Source organism: Schistocerca americana, chromosome 1 (genome assembly GCF_021461395.2).
Source record: "Schistocerca americana isolate TAMUIC-IGC-003095 chromosome 1, iqSchAmer2.1, whole genome shotgun sequence".
NCBI classification, from domain to species: Eukaryota; Metazoa; Arthropoda; class Insecta; order Orthoptera; family Acrididae; genus Schistocerca; species Schistocerca americana.
In genome coordinates this window covers 478,186,810-478,210,269 of record NC_060119.1, presented here as the reverse complement: position 1 = coordinate 478,210,269, position 23,460 = coordinate 478,186,810, and the positions used below count along the sequence as shown (strand labels likewise).

General features: G+C 40.3%; 1 long non-coding RNA gene across 1 annotated transcript in view; it reads right to left on the bottom strand.

Moving 5' to 3' along the window:
- Positions 1–6,074: 6,074 nt before the first annotated feature.
- LOC124624005 overlaps positions 6,075–23,460 on the bottom strand; it is a 256,940-nt gene continuing 239,554 nt past the window's right edge. The window contains exons 2-3 of the long non-coding RNA XR_006980702.1: positions 17,631–17,768; positions 6,075–6,649 (exon numbers count right to left, since the gene is read on the bottom strand). This is a non-coding gene — a long non-coding RNA (uncharacterized LOC124624005). The remainder of the gene's footprint in view (positions 6,650–17,630; positions 17,769–23,460) is intronic.

Sequence of the window (23,460 nt, the reverse complement as noted above, 5' to 3'; positions counted from 1 at the left end):
AAGCACGTGGATTACTGCTAAGATTTTTGGATTCTTGTGGTAGCTTATTGAAAATGGATGTAGCAGTACACTGCACACTTTTCTGCGCAAGAGTGAAGGAAGTGAGATTCAAATGCAGATTGGATTTATGTCTAGTATTAAGTGAGTGAAAGGTGCTAATTCTCGGGAATAAGCTGACAGTGTTAACAATAACCGACAGTAAAGAATATACATATTGAGAGGCCAGTGTCAGAACAGCCAGACTAGTGAACAGGGGTCGATAAGAGGGTCGCTAACGTACACCACTTACTGCCCGAAATGCCCGTTTCTGGGCCAAAAATATCCTTTGAGAATAGGAAGTGTTACCACAAAATACAGTATCATACGACATAAGTAAATCAGAATAAACAAAGTAGACTGCTTTCCGTGTCGAACTATCACTTACTTCAGATACAATTCGAAGAGTAAAAATGGCAGCATTAAGTATTTGAAATTCAACTAAATACCTAGGAATTACAATTACAAACAAATTGGAAGGAACACACAGAAAATGTTGTGGGGAAGGCAAACCAAAGACAGCGTTTTATTGGCAGGATACTTCTAAAATGTAACAGACCTACTAAGGAGACTGCCTACACTACGCTTGTCCGTCCTCTTTTTAGAGTACTGCAGCGCGGTGTGGGATCTTACCAGATAGGACTGACGGAGTACATCGAAAAAGTTCAAAGCAGGGCAGCACGTTTTGTATTATCGCGAAATATGGGATTGTGTGTCACTGAAATGACACAGGATTCGGGCTGGACATTATTAAAAGAAAGACGATTTCGTTGCTACGGAATCTCCTCACGAAATTCCAATCAGCAACTGTCTCCTCTGAATGCGAAAATATACATAGGGAGAAACGATCACCACGATAAAATAAGGGAAATTAGAGCTCGTACTGAGAGATATAGGTGTTCTTTCTTTCCGAGAGCTTTACGAGATTGGAATAAGAGAGAATTGTGAAGGTGGTTCGATGAACCCTCTGCTAGGCACTTAAATGTGATTTGCAGAGTATCCATGTAGATGTAGATGAAGATCCTGAACGAGGGCTTTCCATGGCAATTTACTATCTACCTGAACACCTAGAAATTTGAACTGTTCAGTTTCAAAATCGTATGTCAATTCTGTCAAATTAAAACGTCGGGTTTTGTTGAACTGTATGTTAGAAACTGTAAAAAACCGAGTCTGACTGTGATGTATCGTTAGTTTATTTTCTACAAGCCATGAACTTATGTCATGAACTGCACTATTTGAAAAAATGTTCAAATGTGTGTGAAATCTTATGGGAATTAACTGACTGTGCTGTACTCTTACCCCACATCACAGCCATTATCAACACTGTGAATAATGACCTTTTGCTGTCTGTTATTAAATTAAGAGGTGAATAAATTGTGAGCTACTCCCCGAATTCCATAATGGTCCAACTTCTGGAGCAATATTTTGTGTTCAACACAATCAAACGCCTTAGTTAAATAAAAAAAGATGTCTAACGTTAGACACTTGGTGTTTAATCCATCCAGTACCTCACAGAGAGAAGAAAATATAGTATTTTCAGTTGTTAAACCACTTCTAAAGTCGAACTGTACATCTGATAGCAAATTATGTGATATAAAATGATCAATTATCGCTATACACACAGGCTTTTCTATAACTTTAGCAAACACTGATAGCATAGAAATAGGTCTAAAATTGTCTGCATTATCTCTTTCTCCGTTTTTATTCACTACTGAGTGCTTTAATCGCTCAGGAAACTGACCATTCTTAAATGAAGAATTACAAATATTGTCAAGTACAGGGCTAACATGTGAATCACAGTACTTTAATATTCTGCTAGGCACTCCCAGTCTTCAGTGATTTAATTACTGACTTAATCTCCCCCTTGTCTGTATCACAGAGGAGTATTTCAGACATCAATCTCGGAAAGGAATTTGCCAACTGTTGTGATTCCCTGTAGAAACTGAACTTTTATTTAATTCACCAGCAATGCTCAGAAAATGATTGGTAAATACTGTACGTGTAGCTGATTTGTCAGTAACAGAAATATTTTTACTACGAACTGACTTTACATCATGGACCTTGTGCTGCTGACTAGACACTTCCTTCACAACTGACCATATAGTTTTAATTTTATCCTGTGGATTAGCTATTCTATTTACGTACCACATACAATGGCCTTCCTAATAATATTTTTAAGCACCTACGATACAGTTTGCAATGGGCTACTGTAGCTTGATTGTGACTACTTCTAACAGTTTGATATAGTTCCTACTTTGTTCCACATTGTATCCTTATACCACCAGTCTGCCACCCAGGCGGTCTTTTCTGCTAGTACCCTGGTTAGAACATTCTAATGGAAAGCAGCTTTCAATGACTGTGTTAAGGAAAGCATTATATTTCTCATCTATGTTATCGCCACAATAAACATCCTGCCACTCTTGATCCTTAACGAGGTTTAACAAACTCTATTGCCGTTGGATTAGCTTTTCTACATAGTTTGTAATTATACATAACATTTGAGTACAAAAACCTTTTAGTGTTAAAATTTTTGCATCGTAGTCTGAAAGGCCATTCAGACTTTTACTAACAGAATGCCCATCTAGTAATAAGAAATGAATAAAAATATTGTCTTTGACTGGGCTACTGTTCCCCTGCTCCCTAGTTGGAAAGAACACAATCTGCATCAGATCATATGAGGTTAGGAGATCTACCAACATCCTTTCTCTTGCACAGTCACATACAAAATTAATATTCAAGTCACCACACACAAGTAATTTTTGGTACTTCCTACAAAGTGAACCAAGAACCCTCTCTAACTACAGCGCAAATGCTCTGAAGTTAGGGACCTATAAACAATAAGAATTAGAAGTTTAGTTTTACTAAATTCAGCTGCCCCTCACAAAATTCAAATACCTGTTCAGTGCAATGCCGCGATACGTCTGTTGACTCAAATGGAATACTGTTTTTTACGTACATCGCCACTCCCCCACTCCGCAAAGAACTCCTTGAAAAACAGCCAGCTCATCTGTATCCTAGTAAAAGTAGCCTCTGAATTATCAAATTATTTTAGTGGTGCTCCGATATACCAATAACATCAGTCAACATCCATAAGAAGTTCACTAACTTTATGTCTAATATCTCTTGTATTTTGATGAAATATGCTAATTCCTTCTCTACTTTGATACCTGACCACCTCTGTAGGCGATTCCTTTGTTAGAGGGACGTCCTTTAAGCAGGCATGCCTATCAGTTGATTTCAATCTAAAAAGGGTGCAGCTCTAACACCAACGACTACAGGAATTTTTCCATGAGTGATCCCACCACCACCCACTACACTCTCACCTACATGCTTTGCCAGCCTCCCCTTCCCATACGTACTGAGGTGCAGACCATGTCTAGTGAAACCCGATCTACTGATAGACTCAGCTGGCACCAATGTAGTGTGAGCTATGCCCTCTGCCATCAGTGCCTTCTCCAGCTCCATGTCAACATGCCTGACAGCAGCATTGAGATGAGGCCGATCATGACGCTGAAACAGTTGCACGAAGTGCACATTAGTGCCACCTGTTTGAGTAGCTATCTTTACCTGGTCACCACCTAGATCATATTCCCCATCCCTGTCAAGACTATTCCCTTCTCCACTCACTATCACTGCGTGATCCTCCTTCGTAAAATTCCTAAATAACTTCCCTAAGCTGTCAGTGACCTGAGCCAACCGTGCACTAGGCTTCACATTGCTGGTGACCTGGTACTCACTCCTCAACAATTCCTGCAACTACCGGGCCACCCCTCTGCCATGAGAACTACCTATCAGGAGAAACTTCTTTCTGTTGTAATTCGCAATTAACTTAGGCTCCGTAACTGCTGAGGACTGCTGCAAGCTTCCTACACCTACAGCTGCAAGAGGCTCCTCTCCACTCAACTCCGACAATTGGTCAAATCTATCGGTTACACAAAGTACAACTGTCTGAATATCTCCTCCTCCCAGTTGCCTTCTTACTAACTGGCAGTTCCCATTCTCCAGCGCCCTTCACCCTCGTCAACCTATCTAGTTGCTCCTTTGCGTCTTGTAACTGCACCTAAAGGGCACAGATCTTACGCTTCTGCTCCTATATCAAATTATTTCTGCTACAAATTCTGCATTTCCACGAGAGGATCTCGCTAGAATGCCCACTGGCTTCCCCACTGCATTCCCCCCAATGAAAATACTTTGAACAAATCTCAGACTGTAACCCACTTCTCACAAACCTACGACAAAGCCCAGACTTCTCACTCATGGTAAAGTTTTAACAGTTGCTGAAAAAAACTAAACGTCTACGTTACCTAAGTTACGTTACAACAGTAGAACTATTTAAAGAACTAACAATAGGGTCTCTAAATTGTACTGTTAAACAACAACTAATCTCAATACCACCAACACTTCACATAATTTCTTAGCTAAAATGAAAACTTCAAGTGGCCACTGGAACAACGAAATTAAACACAGTGAATCAAAATGTTACTGAAATATTTCACTGCAAACAATCAGAAACTTCAGCTGAAAACTGTTGTACGGAATTTAATAAATGACTTCAACGCACAAACAACTCTAAAAAACACAGTGGGTGAAAGTTTCCGGAAGTTTATTAAACCGTTATTTAGCCAGAAACTGCACGAGACACAGTGGAAACCTACTAAATTTAATAACTGAATAACAGTGTAAAAACAGCTTTTTCAGAACTTAAGAACTGCTACAGCTGCAACTGCACGCAGCGAAAAGCAAACACACTGCTTTAAATGACAGCATTTTCCACTGGTCCTTAAATTTTCTTGGAATATATTTTTTCGATCCTTCTAGTATTATTACAATAGTCTGTCTTAAACGAAATTGTATACGAAGGCAAGGTTAACATAGACAGTACTAGTTCGCTTGTAGGCAAAGTACTTAAAATGTCCTGGTGACAGTCATAATATAACTGTCATAGTATAGCTGGGTATACACGAGAAAGAACTTTTGTTTGGGCTCCCACAGGAATGAACATCGTTGAATGTTGTCTAGATTCCTGCTGAGTATAAGTAGCTTTCGGAGAAGACTAAAATAATCACCATGAATACGATCTTCAAAAGGCGGAACAGAAAGTATGGAGGAGTTACCAAGGCCAAAAAGTACTGAAAACGAGAAATATTCTATCAAACAATATGTAGTGCAGTATTTTAATCTTAAGCCAGTTCAGAACAAATAGAAACCACAAGCTAAAAAATTGTAGAATACACATTAAGTTGAGCATAACTAAAAAATGTAAATTTCAGTTATGACAATTCTGCACTAGTAGGGAATTCATTGGCATGAGGCGAGTGGAAATTATGAACAAATGTAATCCGTAAAAAAAAAAAAGTTCGACAAATATGTGACGTATTCAGAATAAATTCTTACTGTGCCTGAAACTGGGTGTCTACAGGTAGTGTGTACTCTCAGGTAAAATATAAAATGCAGAATAGTGTAATTGTGTGAAATATTGAGATGTGAAGTTGCCCAGCAATTGAAAAATTAAAGAAAGTTGGACAGGAAGATAAACGTCTAAGAGAAAATACCGGTGTTAACATTCTTCTGTACTGAAAGAGATGTAGACAACAGGATTTTTCAGGCGTTCCAATGATGAGGAATGATAACATGGAGGACATTGTCAGCAAACACGCAGGACAAACGTCTATACAGAACTCATAATGATGTAATACGTGGAAAAGTCAGAAGGGCTTTCTTCAGTACTTGTTGATAACTGGCGGCTGGTGATTTGTGAAGAACTGAATTGGAAACTTTGTTCAGTAGTGTAACGTTGTTTACAGCAACATCTTCCAGATTTTTTCCGACTGTACTTAAAGTGTACTTTCTAACTACGTTATTCACTCCTACCTTATTATTCACTGCATTATATACAAGTTTACTATCGTATTAATACCATAAAAAGAGAAGTACCCATATTATCCTCTCATACAGGCTTATTTTTATGCATTCTTGATTAATTCCATGAGTTAAAGATGTGGGCACAGTTCGTGAATGGACACTTTTACATTGGGCCATTGTGATTTAATGAGTTTTATTAACAATTTTTTGCATTACAGGATATGTGATTAAATGTGCTAGCACAACAAATAATAATAATAATAATAATAACAATAATAATAACATAGTATGTCGCACTTAATTTAAGTGATCCCGTACATAGTTGTTCACATTACACAAAATAAGTTATTTTCTAGACCATAGCTATGAGCTGAAAAGGAACCCCAAAATTTAAAGCTTAACATATGATAAATATTTTAAAAAATCAATGTTAAATGAAATGTGCATACGAAACTGTGACAACTTAATAAGTAGAAGCGATCAGTCTTCCGCTTTAAAGCAAGTAAGCAGTTTTCATCTGGAGAAGTAGTGGAATCTTGATATCAGGAATGAAATTCATTGCTTGTCAAGGTCAGTTCTCTCGGCCGTAAACAAGCAGCCCTTTCCCTCTCGCCCTCTGTTCCGTTTAACATTGCTTCTTTACTGATGGTCGTTATGTATGATGGCTTCAGCACTGAATGACAGTTATGGATGAATTCTTCTGCTCAATATTATTACATTCAGCAGGGACCTCGTTTCACTAGTCGCAATCCTGAAACAGCAAAAGTGAAGATTTTAGTATCTCTTGCACTACTAATAATATCAATATTGATGTCTCGATATGCATGATGCAATTTTGATCTGCTTAATTAGAGGAAAACGTTAATATTAACTGAAAATTGTATTGTCAACAGTATATGCAAAGTGTTAGTCTATATCAAACTGAACGGTTTCTCACATTTACACTACTGGTAACTCCTAATCAAATCAAATGTACAGCAGATGGAATGCAGGTTAAATGGAAGAGAAGACATCAACATACAAACATGCTAAACAAATGAGATTTTTAAACGAAATTAAATGCAGCTACTCTCTGCTATACTGACAAATGTGCAGCGTTGCCCAGAAAGTAATGCACCACATTTTTTCTTCAATAATTCTGTATTGAACATAATGAGAATTACACACACGAAAGAATGTTTTATCTACACACCGTATTTTTCCAAGTAATCTCCCTCCTGTTCTATGGTCTTCCTCCAGTGCAAAACAGGGGCATGTATTCCCTGTCGGTACACACACTTTTGAATATCCAAGAGTGCGAATGATTGCATCCAGCTACCGAGTCGTAATGCATCTGTCATCGCGAATGACATCAGCTCGCTGCACAAGTCAAATGTGACAGCTGTGGATGGTCCTCCCGACCGCTGCAAATCGTTGAGCTCGGTCGAACCGCCTTCTGAAGACCTCACCCTCCGTGCCCAGCGACTAACTGTACTTCTGTCGACAGCAGATGCTCCATAGACTTTGCACGAGCGTTTATGAATATTCCCCACAGTTTCTTTCTTTGCCGTAAGAAATTCAATGACGGCACGTTGCTTGTAACGTACATCACCTACAGACACGATTTTGAAACTGTCCTGCACCTATGCTATCTGTCGGAAGTGACGGAAATTACGCGCCTTCACTCAGGTGGCTTCAAATCGTACATTCGTAACGTATCGCATTCATAACATTGTTTTCGGCTGAGAAAAATAAGTGATGCATTACTTCTGAGTAGCCCTCGTATGCCGGCCGAAGTGGCCGTGCGGTTAAAGGCGCTGCAGTCTGGAACCGCAAGACCGCTACGGTCGCAGGTTCGAATCCTGCCTCGGGCATGGATGTCTGTGATGTCCTTAGGTTAGTTAGGTTTAACTAGTTCTAAGTTCTAGGGGACTAATGACCTCAGCAGTTGAGTCCCATAGTGCTCAGAGCCATTTGAACCATTTTTAGCTCTCGTATGTAGACATCATTCCCATAATATCCTTTTTTTTTATTCTAGAAAATTGATATCTATACCACAGTCTAACATAACAGTCGCGACACTCACTGCTGTAAAAGTTGTTGCCGTTTGACAGATGGAGCGACACTAGCGCTCCAAGCGGCGGGTAAGGTGAACGTCAGACGCATCGTAAGCATAATGTTTGTTTGCATCCATTTCCTACGTAATATCCGACTTATTCGAGTTATTTTCTTGCCTCCAAGAGTTTGTGTAGTATCAGAAGGCATATACGTTTCTAAAAATGATTCTAAAATATGCGCAAGTATGGACAAAAACCATGAATAGAGTGGCAAGCTACAACACATTCGTGAAGAAACACCTGTGACATTGAACAGAATTGCAGCTTACCACATTGATATCAAAAGAATATAAACACACAGATTCACATGTAAGAAGCACAGACACGTACCTCTACATGCAAAAGCGATCGACAGCTCGTTTATCGTTCTGTAAGCTTACTGTGTTTGTCATTGTCGCCTGTTGCCACAAGTACAACCTTCATCTTTATATTATTCTAAGTGGGACAAGCAACTGCCAAATAGTGGGAGACATATGCTGAAAACACTATAATGAGCTGATTACATTACATTTCACGAAAAACCAAATATTTGAATAATTTTCAAACAATCTGTCTGTAGGCACTTTCCTTGTCCCGTAATAGTTTCGCTTCTGCACATTCTGACACTTCACACGCTTTTGTAAGACACGAACAGCTGCACTTAATTTAACCACTTCATTGTCAAAGCAGGTCTGTGTTGGTGATGCACACGAATCTGGCACTGATACATGGAGAGTCGAACTGGCTGCTTCTGTGTCATAGGACTGTTTTACAGCTTTAGATTGACTGTCGAATCTTTGTGGCAGTTTCTTCTTCATCGTCAGTTGAGGGGGTTTATTTGGAACGTCAAACAGTGTGGGTACTGCATTCCACACGAGTTTGTTATTGTCTGCGTTCATGAACCGGTTTTGTTCGAAATGTAGCGAACAAAAGCTAATATTATTATACAGGTAAACTGGGTCTTTCTTCATAAGGTCTTCTCGTCTGCTATTAACTAGCCATTTTCTGCTCCTAATTTTTTTTTCTTTATTGTGATTTCATTCCCCTGCCCCATATGGGCAGGGGAGGGCTGTCAGCAGCACAATCCGCCGCTCTTCAGCCGAGTGACACGACAACTAAAACAAGAATAAGATAATACATACATAAGGAGATAAAAAAGGGGAACATAAAACAGAGTAAGGGGAGAAAATGGGGGGAAAAATACACTGACATGTAGACGTTCATTGGGGACAGTTAAAAAAGTCACCAGAAAGTTAAAAAACACAGTTGGCGATTCTTAAAACACAGAGAAGACACTGGATGCACATGCACAGGTTAAAAGTTGGCCACAGTATTAAAAACACTCCGAAACAACACACTTAAAACCCACTTGGAGCACACACGACGAAAAATAAAACTACCAGGTGGGACCTGCCGAGGGAAAGGTCGGAGAGGATGGAAAAGGAGGGGAGAGCATGGGGCAGCTGTGGAAGCGGCGGGCTGAAGAGAGGAGGGGCAACCGTGGGTTCACTAAAAGGCAGGAGACACATGGGGCGGGAGAGGAAAAGGGAAGACAGGGCAGGAGGGAGCGCAGAGACCCTGAAAGAAGGCACAAGAGATGGAGGGGGAGTAGGAGGGGAAATCCGCTCAGAAGGAGGGAGGGGGAGGAGAGGGAGCCCTGAGGAGGAGGCAGGAAGAGGGGGTTAGAGTTGGTAGGAAGGGTAGATGTCAGGGCGAAGCTCATCATCCGGCATGCTCCTAAAACGAAACATTCATCATTTATTCACATATAGTTTGCAAGTGAATCCTGACGATACAGTTTAGTAATATGATGGTATATACCTCCCAGGATCCTTAGGAAACCTAAAAAAGGACAGCTGTGGTGTCTTCTTCCTGTTGTTGCTGCAATTTATTGCGCTACAAACGCTCGCGATGGTAAAAACCATTGTATAAATAAAAATAAACAATCACTATTCGCTTTCACGATCGCGCCGAACTCACAGTTCAACCTACCGGCCGCTTGGGGCGCTGCTGGCGCTGTAGCAACAAAATAGAGGCGAAGTGTCGCGACTGTTATGTTAGACTGTGTCTATACTAAGGTACCACACTATTACACAGCGCATTAAGTTTAGTATTTCTTGAAAGTATATAGTATTACACATGCCATAACATCTACAGCAACTGAAAATTGTCTCTACGAGACATTGGTTCCTTTTGAAAATTATTATTACAGACTTTAGCTGTATCCATGTTTGAAGTGCAGCTTGTTTCTTGGAATGGCAAGGCATTATCCGAGCCTGTTAACGGAATACAGCATACTGAGGGCAAATAACTTGTTATGGAAATAATTACCCAGCCAATCAAAGGGAGACTGAACCTCTTAGACAGGAGGTAAGAGAATAGTCAAATAAATTATAGGAAATACTTATAGTCGGTAGATATCCCTCTTTGTATGCAGACAATATCACACACTTAAAACAAAGGTTACCGGTACTGCATAACAGATACAAAGTGAATTATAAAGTCACCGATAGGCTGATGTTTATAGAAACACACTTGCCTACAGAAGGGCGAAGTAAGGAGCCTTCGGTAATAATTTCTGTATAACGCTTTCAAGGAATCTCAATAAAAACATAAGCTATCAGGTGCACAAAAATTAGTATCAAAGTAGTTATTGACGATTTTTTTTCCAGTATATGGTGCATCTTGACACAGGTTCCGCAACCGTAATAGTGATTTTGAATAAAATGCCAGTATCAGTTGCATTTTCCTTTATTTTAAAAACCACAGCCGGTTTCAGCCCCCAAGGTCCTTACCCAGTGGTATGTCAGGCCTCGTAAGGGAACACAGGACGACACAGAATTTGCAAGTCAGTTCGCCCCAGTCTTAACCATAATCTACCACAGGTTTTTTGAGCATTGAAATATTCTCTGTAATTGGAGAAGAACACACACTACACCCATCCACGAAAAAGGCTACTGAATGAATCCACAGAACTGTTGTCCTGTGCCAGTGGTTATAGGAGGATCATAAGCATTCTCTCAGGTAAAATACGAGGGCGTGCTGAAAAGTAATGATTCCAAATTTTTAATAGAAAATTCATAAAGATTTTAAAATGAATCAAACGTTATTAACATTCTTCAAATTTATTCTTCACGTCTGCATATATCTTTTTGAACATAGTTACCTTGGCGATCAACACATTTCTCTGAACGAGAGACCAGTTTGTTGGTACGATCACTGCAGAGTGTATGACTTTGTTGACAGGGCCAAAACCTCACCTCTGCTTGCACTGTTTCATCATTACTAAAGTCAAGTAGTCTTCGATGGTGTTTTTAAGTTGAAAATCAGATGGGTCCAACTCGAGATTGTGTGGAAGGTAATCGATGGCAATGAACCCAAGGGTCGGATTGTTGCAGATGTCGCAGCGCTCTTGTGTTTTGGCATTGGCGTGCTGAAGGAGAGGGTGTGGACTAACTCTTCTGCGGTTAGAAATTCCATTAAAGCACGCTGTTTCTCACGCACCGACATAGTTACGCTAAGGCGCGTTTACATTGAGTTCGCAATATTGTTCACAACACTGTTCGCAACATTGTTCGTAGCTAGTAATTGACTACCGATGTTCGCAACATGTCCGCAACACAAAATCAATGTTCCACGGCTGCGTCGGTAGAGACAACATTGTTCGTGGCCTGCTACCACTAAATTCCGCTACGCAGAGCTAGTGTTCGTTTGCTCTGAGTGAGTGCTTTGGTGTTTATTTTGCTGGAGTGTAATGGTGCGTTTATTTTATGTCCCTTCATTTTTATTTGAAATGAAGTCACGAGACAAAATTTTCCAATTGATATCGCTCTATGAGGCAGAGGAGTGCCTGTGGAATGTACGTTGCGCAGGTTACAAAAATACTAAAATCAAACATGATTCTTTACAAAAGGTTGCTGCGGCGCTTGGCACCAGCAGCAGTGACGTGGACAAAAAAATTAAATCTCTCTTGTCTCAGTACCGACGAGACAAACGAAAAATAGAGGAAATTAAAAAATGTGGATGTGGTACTGACACACTTCAAGAAACGAAGTGGTTTGGATTTAAATACCTACGTTTCCTGGATGATATGGAACTATTTGAGATATGGCTGGCTTTGATAGGAGTCTCCTGATGCCAGAAAACGAAGAGTAACAGCAAGTCTTTGGTTCACAGGGATTGCTTTTCTGAAATTTGTGTCTTTCTTTGAAACAACTGGTCCTATAATATTCAACAACATTTCAAAATCTGACGGTGATATCCTAGTGAAGTTACGAAAGCCAGAACCGTCTTCCAAATTCAGCTCACAAAGCATGTCATTCCCGCCACGTCTTCAATAGTATGTTTTGGTCCACCAACGACGACTACGTCGTTTTCTTCGTCTGTTCATTTCGTTAAGTACTATTAATGCAGCACCAAATGTCATTAATTCTTCCTCTTCACTTGACATAGCGTATCTCTTGATGTGAATACACAAAGTAACCTATCAGTTCACCGCAGCAGACTACGCGAATACGTAGAAATGTTGGTTGTTGGTGTAAACGGGAATGCGAACAATGTTGCCAACATGTTGAGGGAACAAGTTGTATACAATGTTCCGAACAAAAACATGTTCTCCGCTCGATGTAAACGCGTCTTTACGCATCGCCATTTTACACGCTAGAATTCGGAACCCTCTAGCGGCAGAGGATTGCAACTTACGTCAGCGAAGCGGAAAGTCGACCGGGTAACATGCTTGTCATGGAATACGTAACCGATATTGAGAACAGACGAAAAAATTCGGAGGCATTACTTTTCAGCACGCCCTCCTATAATTATCTACCATGACCAAAACGGGATTTCCCATACAAAAAAAGTCATACATTTCGTGAAAAGAAAAAATTTTCCCCCTTCTGACGAAAGTTCTCTTGCGTAACAAAGGGTACCAAGCAATTAGAGAAAAGTCAGTAACAGTTTCCAAGGAGAATGATCACATGCATAAATATAATTACAGACCAATACACGAACGTGAATTTGTTGTAGAACTCTGGAACGATTTTCTGCCGTCGCTAAGTGGAAACAGATATCTTGAGAAACTGGGCTCGCTCTTTTCGTCCATGGCATCCAGAGCGCCGTAGAAAATCACGCTCAGTTCGATGCCACCTTGTTTAACTTTCTGAAGGCATTCCAAACAGTTTCGTGTTGTCACACAATGGACACAATAGGAGCTTACCGAATATAGCAGTAGCTTTGAGACTGGACTCAGGACTTTCTTTCAGGTGTAATTCAATACGTCGATTTTAGCGGGACCAGAAGACTAGCGAAATGTAGCAAGTTCTGCAGGGAACCAGCTACTGGTGCAGGGACTGGCAGTTGACCATAAACATAAATAAACTTAACACGTATCACGTAAATAGGGTAACAAGTATATATCGGAGTTCAGGTTTCAGCTGTGTTTCTTGACTTATGTACAGTTCTGCACCGTCGTCTATTGAACAGGCGGAATTCTTTACGGGAACGTGACTTGACTGAAGACTTCCTAACAAACAGAGCTCATTATGTTATGAAGTCAGAGCCATCGCTATAAGTGAAGTTAGTGCCCGATGGACCTCAAGCTTGTTGTGGTGAGGTGAATGTGTACAATCTGGTGGAAAAGATTTATGAAGTTGTTCGCAGACAACACGTTGTGTAAGGAAAGATGACATCGTTAGAAACTTATTCACAGATATTAGCAGAGATCAGCGCTACAGTCAAATACATATTATAGTCACGACAATCCTGCTCATTTTTATTATACAGTGCGACAGCAGCGCTCCAAGCGGACAAGATGTTACACTTCTGAAAACGACATCGACGAACGCGAATAGTATCGTTTATAATGACTTGTAATTTTACAATAGGAGCGTATGTAGTGCCATAAAAATGGCAATAACGACAAAATTGCGCCACATTGGTCTTTCTTTAGTTTCCTTAGGATTCTGTGAAATATGAAACGGTACGTTACAGGGTCGTTTATTTACGATTCTCGTGTAACATACAAGATGTTTGCTGAATAATGTCATACTTCTTTAAGAACAAAAAAAGGTTAGTAAATACCAGAAGACCTGACTTCTTGCAGAGGGACGTCGTATATCTACCCAACAACGCTCAGTTTTGCTCGTTGCACTTCACCCAAATCAATGAATATGGAACGTAGGAGACTTGTGTGGAATGCAGTACCTACATTATCTAACGTGCCAAATTAGCCACGACAGCGCTAGCTGAAGGGAAAATCATATAGATGTGGCAATAAAACGTATAAATCAATAACAAGCTCTTTCCCAACGCAAAAGAAATCAATTCCACAATGTTGCTTCGTCTCAGTCACAAGCGGCGAGAAGCAACAACACTTTCGCTTTTGATGCAGAAGTAATTACAATTACAAAAATATCCGCATTTTGGAAAGAAAATTGAATTGTAAGAATTTGGGAATCATTAGACTGCATATAAAATTGTTATGTGTCAAAAGAAGAGCCTATAGTAATAATAATGGGCAACAAAAGAAATATATGCTTCTCATCCTTAAAGCGGTAAGCTGCAGTTACACAAGTTCACTTATTCGAAAGTATTTCTTCATGAATAAGTTCCAACTAATGACACTGAATCAGTGAGATTAAGCTGTTTTACATTTATTTCACAGTTATTCATGTCTCTTAATAATTTACTAAAGACTGGCAGGCAAAAATATAACTATTATATTGTTAATTAAGTAGAAAAATAGTTAAAACCAAACATTAATCTTATGGCTGCTTCCTCGCTACTAGGGGCGCTAATGTTGCTGTAACTGTCAGACGGCAACAACCACAGTCTAGACTCTGGTAACAACTTTCACGGGACTGAGTGTGATCAGCACCAGGTGCAAAGATTGGCAGCTCATTCTTGACAGAAACAGGTGTAATGCAATGAGTGTCTTAGACTAGAGATGATACACACCGCACATGACGTCACTATATTGAAACCAACATCTCGCTCAGCTGCCTAGTGGCGGCAACCATTTGCAGGCGACTTCTACAATACTGTTCATTTTATTACAGTGGTTAAATCTTGTGCAGCGATTGGTTGTGAAGAGGGCTGTGCGAAAGGAAATCATATTTCGTTCCACGGGAAAACACAATTTTCGAAAGTACGTCTCTGAATTTACAGGCTTAAGCTAAGGAGGGGTACTGCTATCAGACAGATGCGAATGGAGTTCTGTTTGTGAGTATACACTTATCTATAAATATTACGAACTGAATGGTAAGGGTCATAGTATAACTATCTTTTGGAAAGAAAAGTTTGTCATCAGGTTTAAAACTCGATGAACGAAGACGAATCTGAGACTTTCCCACTTCCATCAACATGAGAGCGAACTGTTTCTTTACAAATTTGGCACAGTAGCAAAAATAAATGTAATTGTAAACTGAATTTACATTTCAGAAACGAGAGAAATCCTTGAAGGACGGAACAATATCTTATATGGGAAAAGTGTTTGCAAGAAGTATGCACTGAGACGTTGATGTTCACATGATAATAGTTGAGCTACGGAATTATACATGGCCCAATCACATTAACGTGACCACCCCCTATATTCAACATCAACCACTCGCAGTCAGCAGGTGGCAGCAATGGCAGTGGTGGGTATACAGGGTGGGTAGACAGGGTGTAAATTTTAAGTTGACAAACCAGAATAACCCAAAAAAATTAGCTTCACACGGAAAAATGTGTAGAATCCAATGTTGATTATTTTCGAGGGGGACATCTGCTGGTGCTAAAATTAGCCCGCCACCCCAGCCCCCTGGGAGTGGGGTGTGAGGCAACTTAAAAATTTCAAATGGGAACCCTATTTTATTGCATTATCAGATTCTACATAAAAATACATACATTTTGTCTTGAACATTTGTTTTGATTCTTGGTAGTTGGCGCTGTAATTCAAGAAAGTCCATGTTCTCATTTTTGCGTGGAAAACGGTTACAGATAAATAAAAAATACTCGTTTGATTAGTAAATTTTGATTCACTAAAGCTAAAACTCTCCTTCTCTCCCCATAGTATGGGATTTGAGAGAGAGGAATTAGAGTTTTACAAATGTTGAGCCACATATTAATTTTTTCCCCAGATTCGGTCAACATTTGTAAAACTCTAATTTCTCTCTCTCAAACACCACCCTATGGGGAGAGAGGGAGAGTTTTAGTTTTAGTAAATCAAAATTTACGAAGTAAATAGGTTTTTTTATTTATCCATAACCATTATCCACGCAAAAATGAGAGCATGGATTTTCTTAAATTTCAACGCCAACTACCAAGAATCAAAGCAAATGTTTAAGACAATATGTACGTAGTTTTTTTATGTAGAATCTGATTCTGCAATAAAAATGGGGGTTCCCATTTGAAATTTTAAAGTTGCATCCCGCCGCACCCACAGGGGGCTGGGGTGGGGCTAATTTTAGCACCAGCAGATGTTCCCCTCTAAAATAATCAACTTTGGATTCTACATAATTTTTTGTGTGAAGGTTATTTTTCGAGTTATTCTGGTTTGTTAGCTTAAAATTTACATCCTTTATAAAGCATGTTGGAGAGGGGATGGAGTGGAAACGCGGAAAGGGTGCAGTCGTTGCCGCAGTGCGAAATGGGGCGATTTATGAAAGGACATGATCAACGGATTTTGGGCCAAGAATGGAAGCAATTTCGAAACGGCGAAGTTTTTAAAATGGTGGCGTGCCGCCCTGGTTAAAGTACACCCTGCACGGCAAAATGGCGCTATCCGTAACCGGCGCCGAGACAACTGTGGCGCACGACGGGCCATAAGTGACAGAGGCGTACGATGGCTATGGAGATAGGCAACTGTTGAGCAGCTGACCGCCCAGATGAACAAAGAGGCTAACAAGAGAGTCACCTCAACGACCGTCCAGCGAACACTGCTGCGTATGTTCCTATGCAGCAGGCGCCTGGTTCGTGCATCCAAGTTGACTGCTGTTCTTCGGTGACGAAGGCTCGAATTTGCACGCCAATACCTCAGCTGGACGTCCGCTGGGTTGCGACCGGTAGCCTTTTCAGATGAATCACATTTTATGTGTGATAGTCGTTGGCGTCTACTGCGTCATACACCCTGCAACAATCGTCGGAAGGGTCGGGGCTGGAGGAGGGTGCGTTTGGGAGGCCCAGTTCACAACAACAACAACGTATCTATCCTTGGCGACAATGTACAGGTTTTTGCGGTGGTCACAATAATGTGATTGGACAGTGTAGATAATAGTACGTAAATAGAAAATGAGTGGTTGCTGTATTACTTCGAATAACGCTGATTTTTCTGTTTCTTCTAAGTGATTCATTGTGAATTTCTTCCTACGCGTAATAATAAAATGTGTGTCTTGCGGTTGCAGCACGTCATGGGAGGAGTGTTCCGGAAGAGTGCCCGGAAAAATGCCCGTGTTCCGTTTCATGAAGTCAACTTGCGCACTACTCACGGGTTTTACTTTCAAATGATGTCTGCATGATGAAATAGCTACCTAAAATTTACAGAAACTTCACTCATACATTTCCCTTTTCTTAGTGTGGGGGTATATTTCTATGTCGAAAACCCCGCCGATAAAACTGAAGACATTGGCTGTAGTGTGTCATTTTAGTATGATAATCTCCAGTGCAGCCCGCGGCAATGCTACTTACGCCTTTTGTAAACGCAGTTGTAGATGATGACGTGGCAGGCGCTGGGGAAGGTCTTGCGGAACTTGTTGCGCGGTCCTGCGGCGCATACTGTCGGCTGGTCTGGAGGACACCTCTTGGGACATGCCTCCACCTCGTTACCTGCAAACAAGCACAGTTAACAGCATGAGCAAGCGACGTACTCGCACTCTGCTGCGCAGAACTTCATGGTGTTGCTTGTACGTGGTCAGCCGTCTTGGCTGGACACAAAATTGCTTGATACCACCATTTTGAGGCAACAGGGAAGGAAAGACCTCAAGAACGGCAGTATGAAGGTTATTTTATACTCAAGTCAACATCATAATCGTTAGACTCGTAACGAATTGGACTTGGGCGGGAGAGGGAACGTGCCTTGACATTGCTTAGGAAGCAAAAACAAAAATCACAAGAGTAAATATGTTATTAATAATATATGTTTGGCGATTGTGCAAGAAAACAGATACATTAAATATACACAAGGGTAATCGTAAATTTTTAATCGTCGTCTCGAAAAGATTAAGTTTCTCATTAAGTTTTTCTTTGGCTGCAGGTTCAAGTCTGCAGTTGGCCGGCTGCGGTGGCCGTGCGGTTCTAGGCGCTTCAGTCCGGAACCGCAAGACTGCTACGGTCGCAGGTTCGAATTCTGCCTCGGGCATGGATGTGTGTGATGTCCTTAGGTCAGTTAGGTTTAAGTAGTTCTATGTTCTAGGGGACTGATGACCTCAGATGTTAAGTCCCATAGTGCTCAGAGCCATTCGAACCAAGTCTGCAGTTGCGGTACACAGTGGAAATCTCCGGACCACAGTGCCGTACCATACCTCTAGACGAGACAGAACAAAACGGCATAGTCCATTGTTAAAGTGGAGATGAGCTGGGCGACGTTGCCTTATTGCTCTATCGGTATGCTACGGTACTGTGGTATGGAGATTTCAATTGTATACGGCAACTGCAGACATGAAACAACAGCTAAAGACAAAAAATTACAAGTAGTGCTATGCTGTGGGCAATCACAGCTAAAGTAATCCATATTTGACAAGCAACACTCTTACAGCTGTAAATGAACCTGTATTTATAGGAACACGACCGATTTCGTGATATGAAATCACATCGGGTGTACATCCGAACAAGGTACAAAATATGCAGTCAACATTATATACAAAAAATAACAAGAAACTTAATAACAAAAGCAACACGACAGCCAATATGGAATACTCACATGTCCTTTAGTTATTAAATTCGTAGGATGAGAAGAAGCGGGATTCAACCTCCTCTAGAGAAAATGCTGCTACCATCAACAAGCAGGTCGTCAACTTACAATGAAAAGGGAAGGAAATAAGAGACAGACCAAGCTAGTAGCGTGGATAGCCCGAAGCCCGACGGCTTAAAAACTGTAATCATATCGGGAAGCGGCCTCCCCCCGATTGGGGGCCGCACTGCTAGTCACCGCACACTCGAGTTTTATAGCGGGGGGTGCTGAGGCACGTGAGTATGCGGTGACTAGCAGTGCGGCCCTATCGGGGGGGGGGGGGGGGGGGGGGAGGAGGAGGAGGATGCCGCTTCCCGACATGATTGCAGTTTTTAAGCCGTCGGGCTTTCCACGGTACTAGCTTGGTCTGTCTCTTATTTCCTTTCCTTTTCATTGTAAGTTGACGACCTGCTTGTTGATGGTAGCAGCATTTTCTCTAGAGGAGGTTGAATCCCCCTTCTTCTCATCCTACGAATTTAATATCTGAACACGTGTGAGTATTCAATATTGGTTGTCATATGGCTTTTATTATTGGGGTTCGTGTCAGTTTTTCAATCATATTGTTCGCTGCATATTTTGTGTCTTATTCAGATGTACACCTGATGATGTGATTTCATATCACGAAACCGGTCGTCTTCCTATAGATATAGGTTCATATGCTGCTGCAAGAGGATTATTTGTCAAGGAAAGAAAAAATAATTAAGTATGAAATTTTGTTTTTTCGAAGTGCTAACTAGAACTTCATTTCTATGTTGTTGTTGTTGTGGTCTTCAGTTCTGAGACTGGTTTGATGCAGCTCTCCATGCTACTCTATCCTGTGCAAGCTTCTTCATCTCCCAGTACCTACTGCAACCTACATCCTTCTGAATGTGCTTAGTGTATTCATCTCTTGGTCTCCCTCTACGATTTTTACCCTCCACGCTCCCCTCCAACGATAAATTTGTGATCCCTTGATGCCTCAGAACATACCCTACGAACCGGTCCCTTCTTCTTGTCAAGTTGTGCCACAAACTCCTCTTCTCCCCTATTCTATTCAATACATCCTCATTAGTTATGAGATCTACCCATCTAATCTTCAGTATTCTTCTGTAGCACCACATTTCGAAAGCTTCTATTCTCTTCTTGTCCAAACTATTTATCGTCCATGTTTCACTTCCATACATGGCTACACTCCATACAAATACATTCAGAAACGACTTCCTGACACTTAAATCTATACTCGATATTAACAAATTTCTCTTCTTCAGAAACGCTTTCCTTGCCATTGCCAGTCTACATTTTATAGCCTCTCTACTTCGACCATCATCAGTTATTTTGCTCCCCAAATAGCAAACCTCTTTTACTACTTTAAGTGTCTCATTTCCTAATCTAATTCCCTCAGCATCACCCGACTTAATTCGACTACATTCCACGATCCTCGTTTTTCTTTTGTTGATGTTCACCTTATATCCTCCTTTCAAGACACTGTCCATTCCGTTCAACTGCTCTTTCAAGTCCTTTGCTGTCTCTGACAGAATTACAATGTTATCGGCGAACCTCAAAGTTTTTATTTCTTCTCCATGGATTTTAATACCTACTCCGAATTTTTCTTTCGTTTCCTTTACTGCTTGCTCAATATACAGATTGAATAACATCGGGAAGAGGCTACAACCCTGTCTCACTCCCTTCCCAACCACTGATCCCCTTTCATGCCCCTCGACTCTTATAACTGCCATCTGGTTTCTGTACAAATTGTAAATAGCCTTTCGCTCGCTGTATTTTATCCCTGCCACCTTTAGAATTTGAAAGAGAGTATTCCAGTCAACATTGTCAAAAGCTTTCTCTAAGTCTACAAATGCTAGAAGCGTAGGTTTGCCTTTCTCTAATCTCTCTTCTAAGATCAGGCGTAAGGTCAGTATTGCCTCGCGCGTTCCAACATTTCTACGGAATCCAAACTGATCTTTCCTGAGGTCGGCCTCTACCAGTTTTTCCATTCGTCTGTAAAGAATTCGTGTAAGTATTTTGCAGCTGTGACTTATTAAACTGATAGTTTGGTAATTTTCACATCTGTCAACACCTGCCTTCTTCGGGATTGGAATTATTATATTCTTCTTGATGTCTGAGGGTATTTCGCCTGTCTCATACATCTTGCTCACCAGATGGTAGAGTTTTGTCATGACTGGCTCATTTCTATATGTCTTATTATTTACAAATAGAGCCACATTAACAGACTATCATTTTACAGAGTGGATTATACAGAATAAAAATATCATTCTCTTATATCTAACAACATGGACACGGCAAACATGCTGATGAGCTTCTGTTTGAAGTAGTTTTTGTCCCCAGCATCTCGTTACCACTTAATTAGGTGGTGATCTGTTAGTCATATACTGCTTCTGGGGCCATGAATGACAAATGTCGATATAAAAAATAAAGAAATCAACTTCTAATTTACATTATCACCAGTGAAATAACATGGCTGATGGCACATAAACCAAAAATTAAAAAAAAAATTGCGTGAGTAGTACAACGATTCCAAGAAAATAACACTATGTTCTAGTATTGTGCAATGTTTGTTCTGTAATTGGGTGAACTGTTCCTTGAAAGTGTGCAAAAATGTCGACGATAATGTTACATAACGCAGTCAAAAACCGAGCATTGTCACACATGCTCTTTTATTCCAGGATAGGCTACGAGAATCTGACAGCCAGAAACATTCGAATGTAGCCTGAAGTCCAGCAAACTAAGTTCCTCAATTAATCCCACAAGAGGAAGGCTATCGGAATCAGACCTGATGACCATGGAACATGACAATCACGGTCAACCAATTGTTGCCCAGACGTATAGTTGGTAGTACCTAACATGGCGTGACAACACTCGGTAATATGGAAACCATACAAACCTACAGCATGTCTTCAAGGAAGTAGGAGATAACTTGTTTAGCAGACGCCTTTGTTCTCACACTCGGGAAGTGCAGTTGAAGAGTGACTGGAGACAATTGATTTTTGACACTGAATCTATCAGCAAACATCTACGGACAACTTCTGAGAGGCTGACGGTAGGGTTCCTACACACAATGCAAAAACAAAAATTGTTGTACGAATCAGACAGTGTTGTCAAGAAGTGCAATTTTTAATTTAGTTTCAAACTTAACCTTGCTACCTGTCCAGCTTTTTATTAGGGTTAGGCAAGTGATCCAAAATATCAGTCCCGGTATAATTCTTTAATTTTAGAGCCAAATTTAACTGTGATAAAGATTTTTTTACCTCTCATTATGGAGGACGTTATCACATTAAAATACGAAAGAATATTTACAATTATTTTCTCAGAAGACTATATGTATATACCATGAAGCTCTAAATAAGTTCTTAATTCTGTGATGAGCTCACTACAATATAAATGTGCTTGATGGGAGCATATTATTCTTACGACACAAGTTTCACAAAGAAAACTCTTTTAAAAAATCATGTTTTAGTGCAGAATATTATTCCACAAGCGACGTCTGGAAAGATGCAATATGATACGATGTACTCAATATTCTGAGTGGAGAATTTGTAATTACCTTAACCAGACTAGCAGACAACAGGGGCTTAGTTTCATTGTCCGCTTCTGTTTTTAATTTTATGTGTTCACTTAGTATAAAGTTTGTGTTGAACGCTTGCTTTTGGATGCGCCTACGTGTGATATCTCTGAGCATCCCTGCTCATGACATTTAAAATTATACAAATTTAAGGCTCGCAACGTGTATGCGGAAAGACCGTCAAGTCCCAGTTGCCAAAAGCAAGCTGTTTTACGTGAGACACGATGCAATGCGGAGGTCTTACTATTATTTTTGTATCGTGAAACGCCGACGTAAATAGCTCTCATAGTTATCAGCAAAAAAAAAAACGATGATAGCGCAGGCGGAAAAGTACTGGTAAGCCCGTCAGGCAGAAGTAAAGGGCGCAGTATCGGCCGACGGATATAGAGTCACATGCTTAAAACATAACTAAAAACCTCCATCACTGACGAAATCCTTACCTCTTAGAAAACTTAAAAGTGAAAGAAAATAATTCTAGCATAAGCACACGTAGCTTAAAGAGTTATACCTACTGATATTTAAATTACTTTTTACATTAAGTGAGAACAACGTACTTGCTTTTATTTTTTATTTGTATTCTACGACTCCATTTAAGCCAACACGAATCAGAAATTCGTGACAGTTTAAAACCACGTTCCAGAACAATACTCGAGCTTAGGCGACTACTCTTCCCTGAAGACTGAAACAGTGAAGTAACTAAGTGTCACGATTATAAGCAAGGCGAGAAAAAATTAAAGTTACATATTGTCCCTTTTTTAACAAAAAAAATTGTCGAGGTGCGAGTAAGACTCGCGGACTCGGGATATCGTACAAACGTAATTATATATACAGACAGTTCATCATTTTGGAAATCGAGAATGTCGACCATTTTCTCCTGTTATCGACACTGATACCGGCAAGATATTGGTCGCAGGGCTTCCAAGACTTTTGAGAATGTTTTAATTTCAATAACACAAACATGACATAAAGTCATGTAGGAGGCGACCATTATTACAATAAAAATCAATAGG